This window comes from Lissotriton vulgaris, chromosome 7 (genome assembly GCF_964263255.1).
Source record: "Lissotriton vulgaris chromosome 7, aLisVul1.2, whole genome shotgun sequence".
Classification (NCBI taxonomy): Eukaryota; Metazoa; Chordata; class Amphibia; order Caudata; family Salamandridae; genus Lissotriton; species Lissotriton vulgaris.
In genome coordinates, this window is record NC_141695.1 from 149472711 (window position 1) to 149489979 (window position 17269).

The window sequence follows — 17269 nt, forward strand, 5'->3', positions numbered from 1 at the left end:
GAACCAAGCGGCTGATGCGCTTTCTCGTTTCCATATGCAGGCCTTCTGGGGTTTTCTGCCCACAGCGGACCCGGTGGCGGCACCCTTTCCCGAAGCTCTCTGGTCTCTCGGTGCCCCGAACTACAAAACCTCGTGGGAGAGAGTTTAGCACCCAGGACAAGGAAGGCATATGAAGGGGCGTTCCGTTCCTATTGGTCCTTTTTAGGTTCTGCTAGGGGGGAGCTTTGGGGCCAGGAAGAGCTTGTTGTAAAATTCTTGCTGTCTTTACATCAGGCAGGCAAATCAGTAGCTACGGCCCAGAGGCATCGGGCCGCCATTTCCTTTATGGCAAGGGCTCATGGAATCCAGGACCCGACAGCGTCTTTTGTGGTACAGAAAGCGCTACGGGGGTGGCAACGCCTTGAGGGTCGCAGAGTAGATGAGAGGCACCCGATAGGTCTGGATAGGTTGGCCCTGTTATTATCCGTACTCCCTGCGACATGTTCATCCCGGTATGAAACAGTGTTATTCCGGGCCGCCTTTGCGTTAGCATTCCATGGGGCAATGCGGGTAAGCGAACTGGTGGCAAAGAACAAGCGGGATACGGCGGGGGGACTGTGCCGAGAGCACATTCAGGTAAAGAGGGAGACAATGACTGTCTCGTTTGTCAGGTCCAAGGCCGATCAGGGTGCGATAGGGGATTGTGTAGTAATACATCGGATTCCCGGATCTCCCATGTGCCCTGTTGTTTGCTTAGAGGAATATTTAGCGCAGAGGGCGTCATCATGGGGGGGGACCATGCTGAGACACGCTGACGCCACCCCACTGACGAGGTTTCAGTTCCAGCGGGTGCTTGCATGGCGCTTTCGGCCGCGGGCTTGAACCCCGGCGAGTTTGGGACCCATTCCTTTCGGATAGGGGCTGCTACTGAGGCTACAGCCAGGGGTCTGAGTATAGAAAAAGTGAAACGTTTGGGGCGTTGGTCCTCGAGTTGTTACAAAAGGTATGTGCGGTTGCACATGTTGTGAAGCTGCTATCATGTACTCACGCTTCTTGTTTTTGTTTGGTTTACAGTTTCGCAAGCTTACGAGGCGGGGCGGACTGTGCAGTTGACCCGACACCTGGGAACCAGCGGTCAAACATCACCGGCTGCGGAAAAAGTGGTGTGGGTCGTGGGCCACTCATACGTGAGGCGTGCCGTGGACGTATTCAAAGCAGGTGACATGATTCACGTGGCTGGGGAATACGGGTACAGTGTGACCTTCTACGGAAGGGGCGGGCTCTGTATTGACCAGTTTCAAAATTTTATGGAGGGTTTGTTAGGGCGGACAAGGTCACCGCCGTCTATAATCATAGTCCATCTTGGGGGTAATGATTTGGTGACCACTGGTAGACGACTGCTTCTCGAGGCAATGCTTTCCACTGTAAGTTGGTTGGCGAGAAGAGTTCCAGGGTGCACAATTGCATGGTCCCATATGATTCCACGAAAAGTGTGGCGGGGGGCGATTTCGGTTTCTGCTCTGAATCACTCAGTGAAGAAAGTAAATAACAAGTTGGGTAGATTGTTTCGTTCAAGTACACTGCATTCTATTCCGCATGGTTGTATCAAGGGGGACAGTATGTATTTGGGAGATGGGGTCCATTTGTCCCGGGTGGGGAATGAGTTACTCATAGGAGACCTCATAGCTTGGCTAAAGAGTTTAGAACATGACCTTTAGGCAGGAGTTGTGGGGGGTCCGGATAGCCGATCAACTATCCGGCCTGTGGCGGTAAGGTCATGATCGGTGAGCAGTAATTGGAAGATCCCTATGGTGGGGGCGTCACCCATTACGGATGGAACGCCCGGGGGAGGTGGCCATTGGCCCCTCAACGGGGAGGCGGTCCCTTCTAAGGATGGGCCGCCGAAAGAAAAGGAAAGGCGGTCAAGGCCCCTTCCTTGATAGGAGGGGCTACGGGCCCCTCCTGGGGAATTTCCCGGGGCCAGGACACCTGCGACGGCAGATGTGGTAAGTTGTGTGGGGTGGGGAGGGGGTTTACGCTACCTTCTAGACACCTCACACGAGTCCTCGGACGACCTTTAAATGGCGTCGAGTTCATTGGGGCCCCCGTCAAGTCAAGGGAAATTGGTAGATGCATTTGAGGTACAGCCTCTGTGCGGTCGCCCCTCCCAAGTGGGGGGGGGTAATTAGGGTTTAGGGATCTGACACCGGTTACGACCTTGCCGTTGGCCCTTAACGTTAGGATGTACAATTTCAAGTTAAATGTTTTGCAGGATGTTAGTTCGGCTAGGAGAACCTTTGTATTAGAAATATGTTAAGGTTAGCCAAACATCGTAATGTGGAAATGAAATTGTACATAATATGAAACTGTTATTTTAATGTTTTGAATTTTGTTTCATATTTTAATAAATACGGCCGGGAGGGTCACTCCCTCCCGCCTTCCAAAAGTTCAGAACCGTTTCCGTTTTCCCATCCTTGGGGATTGAGTCGAGAGGGGGTGGCGGGTATCTCAGCCATATGGAAAGGGGCGACCACTCGGTTCCCCCGAACGTATGGTGGAGTACCCCGATCCCCCCGGGAGGCCATCTTGGGCGGGAGGCGGGTCTCGGCTGGTATGCCCGAAGCGGCGTAGCCGGGGCGCGCCTTTTCCCGCCCTGGAGTGGGTTGTCCTAGACGCTGACGCCGCCGACCACGCCCCCGGGGGGCAGGCGGAGGCGGGTTTACGCCCGCCCGAAGACGGATAAAAGGAGCAACAAGCCAAGAAAGCATCCTCTTGTTCCTGTGCTCTGAAGCTGCACCTCCCCGCTGCACGTGAGCTCGAGACGGAACGAAGAGCCAATTTTGACCCACCCACCAGCCCCTGAAGACAGCAAGTGGTTTTTAAATAAAGTTTTGATGTGGTAACTCTATTTCTTACAGGTTGCGATGATGGACGTGTTATTTGTGTATGCAATAAAGAGGATGATCATCTAGAGAATGTTTTTTCAAATAAAGTTTTGCACTAGTATCGATCAGTAATCATACGTGAAGTAGTTATGGTTGTCTTTAATTTAGTAATTTAGTTAATTGTCGTATTTATTTTGGTCGGGCGGTAAGGTCATGATCGGTGAGCAGTAATTGGAAGATCCCTATGGTGGGGGCGTCACCCATTACGGATGGGAGCGCCCGGGGGAGGTGGCCATTGGCCCCTCAACGGGGAGGCGGTCCCTTCTAAGGATGGGCCGCCGAAAGAAAAGGAAAGGCGGTCAAGGCCCCTTCCTTGATAGGAGGGGCTACGGGCCCCTCCTGGGGAATTTCCCGGGGCCAGGACACCTGCGACGGCAGATGTGGTAAGTTGTGTGGGGTGGGGAGGGGGTTTACGCTACCTTCTAGACACCTCACACGAGTCCTCGGACGACCTTTAAATGGCGTCGAGTTCATAGGGGCCCCCGTCAAGTCAAGGGAAATTGGTAGATGCATTTGAGGTACAGCCTCCGTGCGGTCGCCCCTCCCAAGTGTGGGGGGTAATTAGGGTTTAGGGATCTGACACCGGTTACGACCTTGCCGTTGGCCCTTAACGTTAGGATGTACAATTTCAAGTTAAATGTTTTGCAGGATGTTAGTTCGGCTAGGAGAACCTTTGTATTAGAAATATGTTAAGGTTAGCCAAACATCGTAATGTGGAAATGAAATTGTACATAATATGAAACTGTTATTTTAATGTTTTGAATTTTGTTTCATATTTTAATAAATACGGCTGGGAGGGTCACTCCCTCCCGCCTTCCAAAAGTTCAGAACCGTTTCCGTTTTTCCATCCTTGGGGATTGCGTCGAGAGGGGGTGGCGGGTATCTCAGCCATATTAATTTGTACCTCTCAATGGGCGACGCGTTTCGAGCATCAGGTGCTCTTGTTCACACACCGTACACCCGGTCAGCTTTGATTTTATATACTTTTTTTAGTGTTGCTCCACCTCTTAAGTGAGTCACAAGGTCAGTAGTAAACATAAACAAAATACTTTAGTTTACAAAAGGGTCCTATTTACAAATTACATATTCACATTATGGAAAATGAACATGATGCCTTATCTTATCAACTGGCTTTGAAGAAACAAAATAATTCCTGCATGAATGCATTAACGATGCCTGATAATCAGCAGATATGGATTAAACATTGCATCTAAGGTGCACTATGAAGGGCATTTCATTAACGTGATCAAAAAATCATAATAAATACATATAAAACATAGAATATGTTCTATGAATCCCATATATATATAATAATTGTACATGATTTACAAATTATTTACATATTGCTGCTTAAATGCATTTGGTTCCACTGGAACCAATTACTCGATCACCTATTGGTTTTTTCAAATGTTACATGCCTGCTATCCTGCACCTCATGGGATACTACTATGTATACCACCACTGAAACATGTTACCTCTTTATGCTTGGCATATGGATATGTTGTGTTCCATGTTTTTACTGTTGTTTGTTGGACCTTACAAGACCTGTGTTACATAAAAATTGGTGACTTCAAATGTGATGCCCTCCACTCCGAGGCTAAAGGAAGGTTGATCTATACCTTGTAAGAAGTTTGTTTCACCCCTTACAACGTTTCAGACCCGTTTTTTTATCCCCCAAAAAAACTCATTTACAACTGTGGTGTACATACATATTTACAAATGTGGATGACAACTGACAATACAAAAACAGAAAATTTCATTTTTCATCAATATTTACATTGTGCGGTCTGATATGTAATTTCGGGCTAAATAAATTCAGCTTTTTCTCTTTGTTGTTACTTATGTATAACCGCTTTCCAGCATAGCACTAGATCACACAGCAGTCCTCATAATTCACTGATTTACTTCTGTATGGAACTCCCCTTTACAGTCAATACGGAGCTTCAATCAACAAAATGGCAGAAAGTTATGCAGGTAGGCATTTGATTCTACAGAAAATTGTGTAGATCTTCCGTTGTATTGAGCCCGTTAGGATATTTACTATCAAGCTCCACTATATATTGGGTCTCCCTCCTTCCTAGGGTCTTCTCTCTATCTCCTCCTCTTCTGGGGGGCGCCACTGCGTCAATCACATAATTGGAGAGACATGTCAGATCATTATTGTGTGTGGATCTGAAGTGGCCAGCTACGAGATATGCACTGTCATTGTTCACTATTGCCCTTAGATGTTGTAATATCCTGACGTGCACCTGTAGTTTAGTGCTGCCTACATACCGCAGGCCAGAGGTGCACGTCAGGACATAAATTGCATATTCACTGTGACAATTGTAATTGCCTCTAATAGCTATACTGACCTTGTTGAAGGGGGTATTACAATGTGTGGTGTTGATACCAAATGTACACGCCCGACACGTCGAGCACTTGAAAAAAACATATTTAAGTTTGAGCCAGGTGCTGCCACCACCTAGCTCATGGCTCGATTTGACTATACAATTGTGCATACTTCCGGCTTTTCTATACGTTCTAGTTGGAGTCTCAGGGTGTCTATCATTAAGGATCCCATCTGTCATTAGAATTGTCCAGTGTTTTTGACAATGGATTTGATCTTTCGTTCCTGCCTGCTGAAAGATTGGATCGGATGCGGAGCTTCATGATCATCTGATTCCTTCAGGACCTCAGATTGCAAAAGGGATTCCCTAGATCTTTCTTGACTTTTAGCTAGGGCCTTTTGTAATGTTGCATTGCTATATTCCCTAGCTTTTAATCTTGCCAACATTGATTGAGCTGCTCTTTCGAAAATTTCAGGAGTGCTGCTGATTCTTTTTAAATGCAGCAGTTCCCCATAGGGGATATTTTCAATTACATGTTTGGGGTGTCCACTGCTGGCATGCAGAATGCTATTGTCAGCAGTGGTTTTACGGAACAGTGATGTGACTATGGTGTTGTCCTTCACTGAAATATCTACATCAAGGAATTCAGACTTGAGTTTGCTTATGCTGGAGGTAAAAAACAAATTGTCTTGATTTTGATTTAATGCATTGACGAACTCTTGGGCACTAGATTCGTCACCTTCCCATACACAAAACACGTCATCTATGAAGCGCATCCAATATTTCACATGATTAAAACCGGGTGTGACGACAAGATTCCGCCCCTCCCACCAGCCTACGTGTAAACACGCATAGCTGGGGGAGAAGCAGGATCCCATCGCCACACCCCTAACCTGTTTCCAAATGTCTTTTCTAAACATTAAAAAATTATTATGGAGGCACCAATTCACCAGTTCACACAACATCTTATTGTGGCCATAATACTCACACGTTCTCTGTCCAAGATAATGTTTGACAGCTTCGACACCTTTGGAGTGATCAATGCAGGTGTATAACGACTCGATGTCTAGAGTCACGTATCACCAATCCTTTTGCCATTGAATTTGATTTAACTTATTCAAAAAGTCTCCTGTGTCTTTCAAATAACTTGGCAGATTCCTGACCAGGTCCTGAAGAAAAAAATCAATATAGCGAGAAATGTTTTCACTAATGCTATTGATGGCTGATATTATTGGTCTGCCTGGAGTCGGTGTCTTCATCTTATGCACTTTCGGAATTAAATACAATATCGGTATCATAGGGTGTTCCACGTGCAAAAAGTCAAAATCAGTGGATGTTATGGAGTTCAATATTTTGTAAGATGATAAAAAAAATTCAGTCCTTCTCTTGCTTTTTTGTAGGCTAGGCCATTGGATCTTATATAGCAATTAGAGTCATTTAATTGTCTCATGGCTTCAATGATGTAGTCCTTTTTTTGCCATAAAACAATATTTTCGCCTTTATCGGACTTCTTTGTTACTACTTCCTGGTTTTGAATAAGTTTGTTCATCAACGTTGTGTATTGATTATGTTTAAAAGACTGGATTTGCCTCTGTCCCCTCACTTGCCGATTGAGTTTCTTTAAATCTTCCACTATACATTCGTGGTACATGTCCACAGCATCTTCAGGCATAACAGGCATAAATGTGCTTGATGGTTTGAATGGACTGTCTCCTGCTCCTTTCTGTTGTATGGCAATGTTTTGTAATTCCTGCTGTGTACTGGGGAGTTCCGTATTGTCAATGTTTCTTGTAGATTTGTGCCAATCGCCCAGATCACAAAGTGTAAGTAAAATTTTAGCATCTTTTGCGGCTGGAACCGAGGTTTTGCGACTTTGTGATGGTTCAATATCGTTTGTATATGTGATCAAGGTCTTGTTTGACCGAAACGCGTAGTGGCGGTGTGGTGAAGAGCGAAATAAATCACTGAGCACTATTATCTGGGTTTGCCTCGTCCTTTGATACTGCGTGATTGCTGCATGACGTCTTTCTGCCGAATATATATATGCACCACGAAATTCCAACCACTTCCGGTTTGCGGCGAAGAAGGAAACTCAGACCACCACAGCTCTTCAGGCGAAGTTTTGTTTTTATTCACATCACATCACAGCCTGCAACGACGTGTTTCGGGCTGCCAGAGCCCTTGATCACATTCAGGGTATATATATATATATATATATATATATATATATATATATATATATTATATATATGAAAAAAATACCCTTTCAGGCATAAGGTGACCAATACATTATGCTAAAAAGAAGCAGAGAACTCTGGGTAGTTCTCAAGTTTAGGCGGAAAGCAGCTCCTGTATAGAGCACTCTCAACACCAGCAACACTCTAAATCTGCTCACCTCAAATGTCTGCTTTTCTATCAAAGTCACACCACAGGGCGCGTTTCACCCACCGAAGGAAAAGAACTGCAGGACTGAAGGGAACGCCACATACAAGCATGCCTCACTCACGCCTATCGTGGCATCCACCAGGGGGCAAACAACTTTAAAACAACAATGGGGACAATCTACCCTTCAGTGTTTAGATGCCTCTGGCTTCCTTTGAGAAAGGTCAATGCTGACCGAAAGGCATCAGGAATAAAAACGCCAGTGCATTTCATCTGAATAAATTGATTTAGTTTCACCTAATGTGCGCAACTCACCTTCTTCTCTTCAGAAGCTTGTTGCTATGTTTTACGGCGGGTCCTGCCGTGAGCCTGCACCACCAACAAAAGGAGCGCCAACTACTGCCCGAAAAGGGACCTCTTTGTTTTGTTTTGCGTGAGCAAATAGGGCAGGGACAGCCGCCAGGGACTGGACCTTAGATTGGCCCCCTAGCAACTCTAAAGACAGAATGCATGGGGATTAGGTGTTGCTCTTTAAGGCTGAAATAATAAAAGCATCACCCACCTAAGGAAAAGAACTGTGGGACTGAAGGGAACTCCACATACCAGCATACCTCACTCATGCCAATCGTGGCATCCACCAGGGGGCAAACAACTTAAAAACAACAATGGGGACAATCTACCCTTCAGTGTTTGGATACTTCTGGCTTCCTTTGAGAAAGGTCAATGCTGACCAAAATGCATCAGGAATTAAAACGCCAGCGCCAGCGCAGTTCATCTGAATAAATAGATTTCGTTTCACCTAATGTGTGCGGCTCACCTTCTTCTCTTCAGAAACTTGTTGGTAGGTAGTTATAGTTAGGATTATTTTCAATGCAAAATCTCAACATTCTATTGTGAATAACTTTGCGCCGGTTGAGGAATCTGCCTGAAAATGTCCTCAAATGTGCCTCGCGGCGCCCCGGTCCTTCCCTAAAAGTTTGGGGGGGATTTATCAAGCAGGGGCCGAGATAAAAGGGGGGTCCCAAAACGTGTTTGCCCCATGTTAATTTCCATGGGGCGGTCAACCTCACTTTTAGCCCGAACGGCTGAATGGATTTCCACCAATCTTGGCAAAATTGTAGAGACTGGTAGCCCGATGTGCCTTTGCTATGTCTCAAGATATGTGCTCCAGTGAATTTTGAGTAATTTAGGTTGACAAAAATATATATATCTATGGCTGCGCCCCGGTACGCGCACCTGGGAGCGCACCGGGCGCTCCACGTGATCTGCGCACGGAAAGCTGATTGGCTCTCGGGTGTCTGTAAACATTCGAAACAGTCCGGAGCGGCCGCCATCTTGTGTCTCGGTAGGATAGAGACGCAAGAGGGGCCAAAAACAAAGGGGGAAATAACCAAAAGGGGGCAGGGTAGACCCTCCCTGAACCCCTAGGTTTGATGTGGGGGACATAAAAGGGCCCCGGTGCTGAAAATAAAAAATAAAAAAATCTCGATTTTTGCGAGGGAGCGACCAGTACGTGCCCCGGTACGCGTACCGGGGAGCGTACCGAGGAGAAAAAAGCATGACAGAGTTTCCCCAAAATTTTGCTTTATTTATACATTAGAGGTAGTTCTAAAAAGAACTGTTATTTTTATTCTTTTTGTTGTTTTATATTTTTTTATTGTTTTTTTGTACATTTTTTACTTTTTTTGACTTTTCTGAACAGTTTTATATTTTTTTTGTATTTTTTAAGGGGAGAAACAAAAAACAGGGAATTCTAAAGGGCTCAACAGGAGCAAAAAATAAGCGGAAAAAATTAATGTTTTCTTGGGCACTTCTTGGGCACTTGTTTGTATGGTGGAGCACATCTCCCTAACTTCCGGTCCCGATGGGGTGGAAACATTAGTTTGGGAGGTGCTGGCAGAAGATTGGACAGGGTTTCTGGCCAGTTCCCTGACCTCTGCCCTAGCATAGGTATTTGGATGCTTCCGTTGCATATGTCTGATCATGGTGTGGTTGCCAAAGGAGTATTTTTTGTTGGGATTCCCCCTTGACAGCTCCTGATGACATATTAAGCAGGTTGCCTTTGGCGCATTTACTTTTTTTTTGTCGTTGGGGATTGAAAAAAACTGCCAGATGATGTGCTCTTTAGGTTTGTAGGTAATATTGTCCTCTTGGACGAATCTCCTCTCCTCCTCCTCCTCATCCTCCTCCTCTTCTTGATCTCCACCACTGTGAAGTTGTGGTGGTCCTTGTGGTGGTGGTGGTGGTGGTGGTCCAGAAGATCCAGCAGCTGCAGCTAATGTAGCCATTTTCTACTGAAATAACTGCAGGTCTACCTCTCTCAAAGCACAAAGGTAGAATGAGGAAAACAGGTGGGGTCTTTCATCATTTGGAAAAGAAAACTGTTCTGAACCAATGAAAAGTGGTATTTTTAGGTCACATGACCTGGCCTTATATCATTAGGAAACCAAAAGTGAAATGAACCAATAAAAAGTTTTATTTTCAGGTCACATGACCCGACGCGCTTACGCCCATAGTCGCGCCCCGGAGCACGCCCCGGGGGCGCGTAGCGTAAGCGCGTCAGGACCTTGTGCGATCGTATGCGCTCACGTGCTCCCAGGTGCGCGTACGCAGTGCGTCATATGATGCATCACGCGGTTACGCGAAACGTCACGATGTTGTTTTCGTACGCGAGAATAGCGCTAACGGGATGCTCAACGGTACGCGCCCCGGGGCGCGCCAAAGCACTGCGCTTACCCGTGCGTTCACCGGTACGCGCCCCGGGAGCACCCCGGGGCAAAAAACTTTAAAAAAATATATATTACATAATTATACCATATAAAATTCGTTATGAAAATTTTTACTTTTTATACCTATAGAGAAATGCTATTAAAAACCCATTGAAATTCACTGAAAAAAACATAGGTTTCACACCAGTTATAGTTAGGAATTAGCATTTGAAAAACCTATTAAATTCACTGAAAAAACCATTGGTTTGACACCAGTTATAGTTAGCTGGAAATTTTACTGACATAAAACCATTGAAATTCCCACGTTATAGTTAGTTGGACTCACTATAACCTGCGCGTGTACTGCACTGCTGATGACATCACATATTACATCACTCATGACATGGTCAGTGACATCACTCATGACATCACTGATGACACCATCCTTGTGACAGAGTGACAGACCTCCTTTCATTGTAAAGTAACCCTTGAAACACATATTCAAAAATAGAAACTAACATTTTCAAAAAAGTGGAGATACCCATACCAGTTACAACAACCAATTCAGTAATTCCACCATTTATATACACATCCACTCATTCACCAACAGTTCTATATAGTCACTCATACATATACTCACTCATCATATGTAGTGATACACCTATACATCCTGTAACACACCAACAGTCTTCCAAAAGTTGCTCACACACATACTCACACATGCAAATAAACTATTGAACATCCATTTATTTGCATATACAGCTATACACACACTACCACCTTACTTCTAAGGAAACTTACACATACTTACTCTCTTAAACAATCACTTATAGAAACACATACTTATTTAAACAAGAACTCTTTCAATCTCTCACTCTCACATATGAAATGAAATGAATGAGACTTATATAGCGCACAACTTACCCTGGGGCATCTCAGCGCTTGCTTAGGGAACCCGTCCTGGTATTCCCCTGTGAGATAACCCTGGCAGGGTATCCACAAGGTGAAAGTCAGGCATCCCACCGCAAGGGGCCGTTGTGGAGATTAAGCAAGCTATTGCCCAGAGTCGCAGAGTGTGAACCCATGAGTCAAGAAGGCACCGGAGCGAGAATTAACAAATCCGTGGAATTTTTGAGCCCAAGACCCGCCGAGGCGGGGAATTGAACCCTGGTCCCGGGCCGAACTCAAGCTCCAGGTCTGCCGCCTCTAACCCCTGAGCCACACTTCTCCACTTATATACATCAATACTCACATATACTAGATTAAAACATATGTAGTTACTGATAAAGACACTAGTGAGACAGTCATTCACTTACTAACACACACATATACACACTCATCCATCCATACAGTCCTGCACATATGCTGTCTTCCAAACACATACACACAGTGAGTCAGTCATTGATGCATCTATGTACTAAGTAATACCCCCACCAGACCATACAGACACTCATACTGATACTAAAAAAAACATCTAATATCCCATATACACACACATGTAGCTACTCACGAAACCATGCAGCCTCTTATACACAAAGTGAAACACTGATACAAACATTTAAATATTTAAACAATACTCGCTAATATATGTATTCACTAAAATACACTTAATAAGCCAGTTAACCAATCATTTTTTTTTTAAAAAACATCCATTAAGACACTTATTTAAACATTTCATCTTCCATCGACCTTACATATACATATATAAAACATATTTATTTTTCAGAAAGACACACATTCACTGGATGGTTTCATCAGTGATGTCATGAGTAATGTCACTGACCATGTCATGAGTGATGTAATATGTGATGTCATCAGCAGTGCATTAAACGCGCAAGTTATAGTGAGTCCAACTAACTATAACGTGGGAATTTCAATGGTTTTATGTCAGTAAAATTTCCAGCTAACTATAACTGGTGTCAAACCTATGGTTTTTTCAGTGAATATATATATATATATATATATATATATATATATATATATATATATATATATATATATGAAAAAAATACCCTTTCAGGCATAGAGTGACGAATAAATTATGCAAAAAAAGAAGCAGAGAACTCTAGGTAGTTCTCAAGTTTAGGTGGGAAGCAGCTCCTGTATAGAGCACTCTCAACACCAGCGACACTCACCTCAAATGTCTGCTTTTCTATCAAAGTCTTTAAGCATAGGATTAGCACAGTGCTATCCACGCCGAGATAGAAATGGACAATGTCTTTTGCCATTTCAACAGCAAAGTTTTTAAGCACAGGACTAGCACAATGCTGTCCTTGCCGAGCTGTAAAATGACAAAAGCCATGTATCACTCTAGGCACAATATTACAGCTTTGAATTGATAAAATACCAACCAAGCCAACCTGAAATGATTAAAAACAATCCCTGACACAGTGTTTCGCTCTAATTAGAGCTCTTCAGAGCAGTATAGCTTTGCCCAGACACAAGGGAGCACCCAATATAAGTAAAAGAAATACCCTTTTAGGCATACATATATATATACATATAACAGTGTTGGAAGAAAAGCATGGACTGGATCAGGGAAAGAGAGTGAGTCGCTGAAAGGCTTTTCAGCTTTGCTGCTATCAGTGAGGAACCAAGAAGCTCGGTGCAGCGGGTGGCTGTACAGCACCAAAAGGATTCAAGGAGATATTTTAAACATTAGAGAAGCTATCCAAGCGCAATACTTCAAAATGGTGGAAAAGCAGATCGCTATCCCGGTACCTGGAAGTGGGCTGGGTGCCGAGGGGGTTGCGCATACTAATAGCTCCCAACTACGAGAATCCGCACCCAGAGATGTTGAAGGAGTGGGTGGAGAATAATGCCAACTTCTCTAAACGGATACTGAATATCCTGACATAATATGTGGATATAGATGGGCAGAAAACTGTTCTCCTCAATGAGGAACTCAAGAAACTACCGGAACAAGAGGCAATTGAAAAGATGCATGCTGAACTGTGCAAAAGGGTCAAGAAATATGAACAGGTCATTAAGAAAGAAAAGCCACTAAATTCAGACGTGATAAGCTGTATTACCAGCGTGGGCAAATTTTCACGACCTCAAAGAGATTTGATGGGATTAGGCAACGGAATTAATCGCAAAGGGTGCAAGTGAATAAATTCCCTAACACTGAAAAAACTGGTTCAGAATTAAGTTCTGAAATAGACACAGATAATGAGGAGGGGAGACAGCAAACTAACAAAATACTCACAGTGGAGAATGAGCTCCATTTTTTTTCATGGGGCAGAAGTATAAACCTCAGACCTTTGGCAAGCCAGGAGAGAACATATCTAGGAGGCTGAAGAGGCAGAGGAAGAACCGGCGGTCAGGAAGGGCAGGTATCCAACAAGGGAGAACAGAAGAAGATCACATGATGTTGGACACTCCTGATTGCACTTTAATAAATCTAATAGATCTGCCATTAAATACTGAAGAAAACACAATTCTATCATCTGCATTTTCTTTTTGAGTGTTGGACAATATGGATTATGTAGAAAGAAGAATCAACTGTTTCAGATTCACACACAAATTAAGGTTCGCTAAAGTGTATTCTAACAACAAGAAAATGGGCCGGGTGCAGCAAGAAGCACCAATAGGTGGTAGTGGTTTGGAAGTTTCAGATTTGGTTTATATAGGGATGATGTAATTGAATTAATGGATGATGTCTTGGCTAGGCAACACGATTTCTATTTGTATGGTAGACAGATTACTCCATTCAAGCATAGGTCAATTTTCTTACCTGTGGTATTGAAAGATTCTATTGACACATTCACTGGTCTAGTAGTACAAGACCTCAAGGAACTCTACACACACTGTGAGGGAGGTGTAAAATCTGACCAATACAAAAGAAACTACATGAGTTTAGACCAAAAGCTGAAATCCATCCCTGATATAGTGGTAAGACAGGAAGACAAGGGGGAAATGTTGTCCTCTGGCCGCTTGCCATGTCCCAGGAGGAAAGCAAAATGAAAGAGGATGATGGAAGGAGTGTTGAACAATGCAAACACTCACCACCAGTCAACTGATCTGGGTTTAACCTATCATCATTCTTTAGCTCACTCCACCACCCCAGTTCAGACATGGCCATATGCAAATCAGTCTGACTCCGTGTCTCATGGGAACAGTCCAACCCGAACTGCCAAGTCATGTCTTCCCTGGCCCGGAAACAAGCATCCTGAGACCGGGTTTGGGTTCATAACCCTCATCAGCCAAGCTATCATGAAGCCAATGTCAAAGTGAGCAAGGGACCCACGTCTGGGCATACCCTGCCAACTTAGGGTGACCAAAGCAAAACCAAAGGGGAACTGGGGTGGTGGAGTGAGCTAAAGAATGATGATGGATTACACCCTTATCAAAGGACATCCTTGGGGGCCAACTTCCCAAACTATTACCTCCAGTCAGTCCCACACAGCAGCATTGTTAAGTACTCGTACCAGGCTACGCCCACTTTGCCCACCACTCTACAAACACGCTCCCTGGCATGCTATTGGAGGGGGATTATAATCCCCATCACTGCTCTGGGTCTTTTAGGGGCCAACTAGCCTATCTTTTACCACCAGTAAGCCCAACGTAGTGGGATTGGTGAGAGGTAGACAAAGGCCATGCCCCCTTTCTCCACCACTCTGCAAACACGCCCCCTGATGCGTTGTAAGTTGGGGGATTAAGTCCTCTTGAATCCTGAGGGTCCCTGGGGTCCAACTATCCCACCAGGTACCTCCAGTAAGTGCCACAGAGCTGCGTTGCAGTCCTGGACCACCTCTCTTCAATGCAGTGCAGTAGCACTTACTAAAAGCACCTACTGGGCTAGTTGGCGCCCAGGGGCCCTCAGGATTGAATGGGAATTATTACCCCAACTTTAAACGCGCCACAGGGCATGTTTGCACTCATGTCACCTCAGGCCCTGCCCCCTCCCATCACCACTATGAAAATGCGCCCAGTGGCATGTTTTAATTTGGGGGATTAAGTCCCCTTGAATTCTGCGGGTCCCTGGGTTCCAAGTGGCCCACTAGGTGCCTCCACAAGCACCAAAGAGCTGCTTTGCAGAGAGGTGTAAAAAGGGAAGTACCTGGACCATCTCTCTGCAACGCAGGCCTGTGGTGCTTACTGGACGTACTTAGTGGCCTAGTTGGCCCCCAGGAGCCCTCAGGATTGAAGGGAAATTATTTACCCAACTTAACATGCGCCGCAGGGCGTGTTTGCACACATGTCACCTCAGGCCCCACCCCCTCCCTTCACCACTGTGTAAATACACCCTGTGGTGTGTTTGAAGTTGAGGGATAAAGTCCCCATCAATACTGAGGGTCCCTGGGGTCCAACTAGCCCATCAGGTACCTCAGGTTAGCGCCACAGGGCTGCAATGCAGTACCTATTGACTCCAGCAATCACTCTGTCACTCCCCCTGCACTCCGCTAATAAGGATTAGTAAATGGTGCTGGGTGGCTGATTGGAGGAATGCATGGGGAGTGACAGGGTGTTTGCTGTAGTGTATGGATACCGCCTGAGTAACTGAATGTGTGAAAGACAAGTGTGTAGGCTATTAGAGGACTGCATGCGTAGTGGACAAGGGTTTGCAGCAGTGCATGTGTTAAGGCCTGGGTCACTGCATGAGTACTTTGGTACTGACTGAATGATTAGAGTACTGAAAGGAGAGTGCCTGGGTGAATCTATAAATGGTTGGGTTTTGGCACAATATAACAGCTTTGGATTGGTAAAATACCATCCAAGCAAACCTGAAATAAATAAAAGCAACCCCTGACACATGTTTTGCTCTCATTACAGCTCTTCAGAGTGGTATAGCTTTGTCCAGACACAAGGCAGCACCCAGTATAAGTCAAAACAAAACCTTTTCAGACATAGATTGACACATTAATTATGCAAAAAAAGAAGCAGAGAACTCTGGGTAGTTCTCAAGTTTACATGGAAAGTAGCTCTAGTATAGAGAACGCTCAATAAAAGTGACACTCTAAATTTGCTCACCTCAAATGTCTGTCTTTCTATCAAAGTCTTTAAGTGTAGGATTAGCACAATGCCATCCACGCCGAGATAGAAAGGAACAAACTCTTTTACCATTTCTACAGCAAAGTCTTTAAGCATAGGATCATTACAGTGCTGTCCATGCTGAGCTGTAAAATGGTCAAAGCCTTTTACCACTCCAGGCACAATATTGCAACTTTGGTTTGGTAAAATGCCATCCAAGCCAGCCTGAAATGAATAAAAGCACCCTCTGACACATGTTTCACTCTCATTAGAGCTGTTCCGAGTGGTATAGCGTTGTCCAGACACAAGGAAGCACCAAGTATAAGTCAAAACAAAACACTTTCAGGCATAGAGTGAGGCATACATTATTCAAAAAAAGAAGCAGAGACCTCTGGGCAGTTCTAAAATTTAGGTGGAAAGCAGCTCCAGTACAGAGCACTGTCAACACCAGCGACACTCTTTCAAATTTGCTCACCTTAAATCAAAGTCTTTAAGCTTCTTTCCACCTAAATATGACATTGATCAGCATTCTGTCACCAATTGTTCTTTTTGCATGTGTCCCTCCGAATGGGGCAGGTATGCCCAGACATAGGCCCTGTGCTGTCCATGCCACTGGAGTCAAAGTTCTTGGCTGATAAGGGATGATACCCCGAAACTGGTCCTACAATGCTTGTTTCCAGTCCAGGGAGGACCTGGACTGGCGTTCTGCTTGACTGTTCTCATGGGGAACGGGGTCAAGACTGGCTTACATAGGGCTGGGTTTCAACTGGAATGGCATGAGGAGCATACAACAATTAGGCCCAGACCTCTGTTCTGGGTGAATATATGACAGTGTTCAGCATTCGGTCGTCAATTGTTCTTTTTGCATTTGTCACTCAGAGTGGGGCGGGTATGCCCAGACGTCGGTCCCGTGCTCTCCATGCCGCTTGAGTCAAGCTTGCCTGGCTGATGA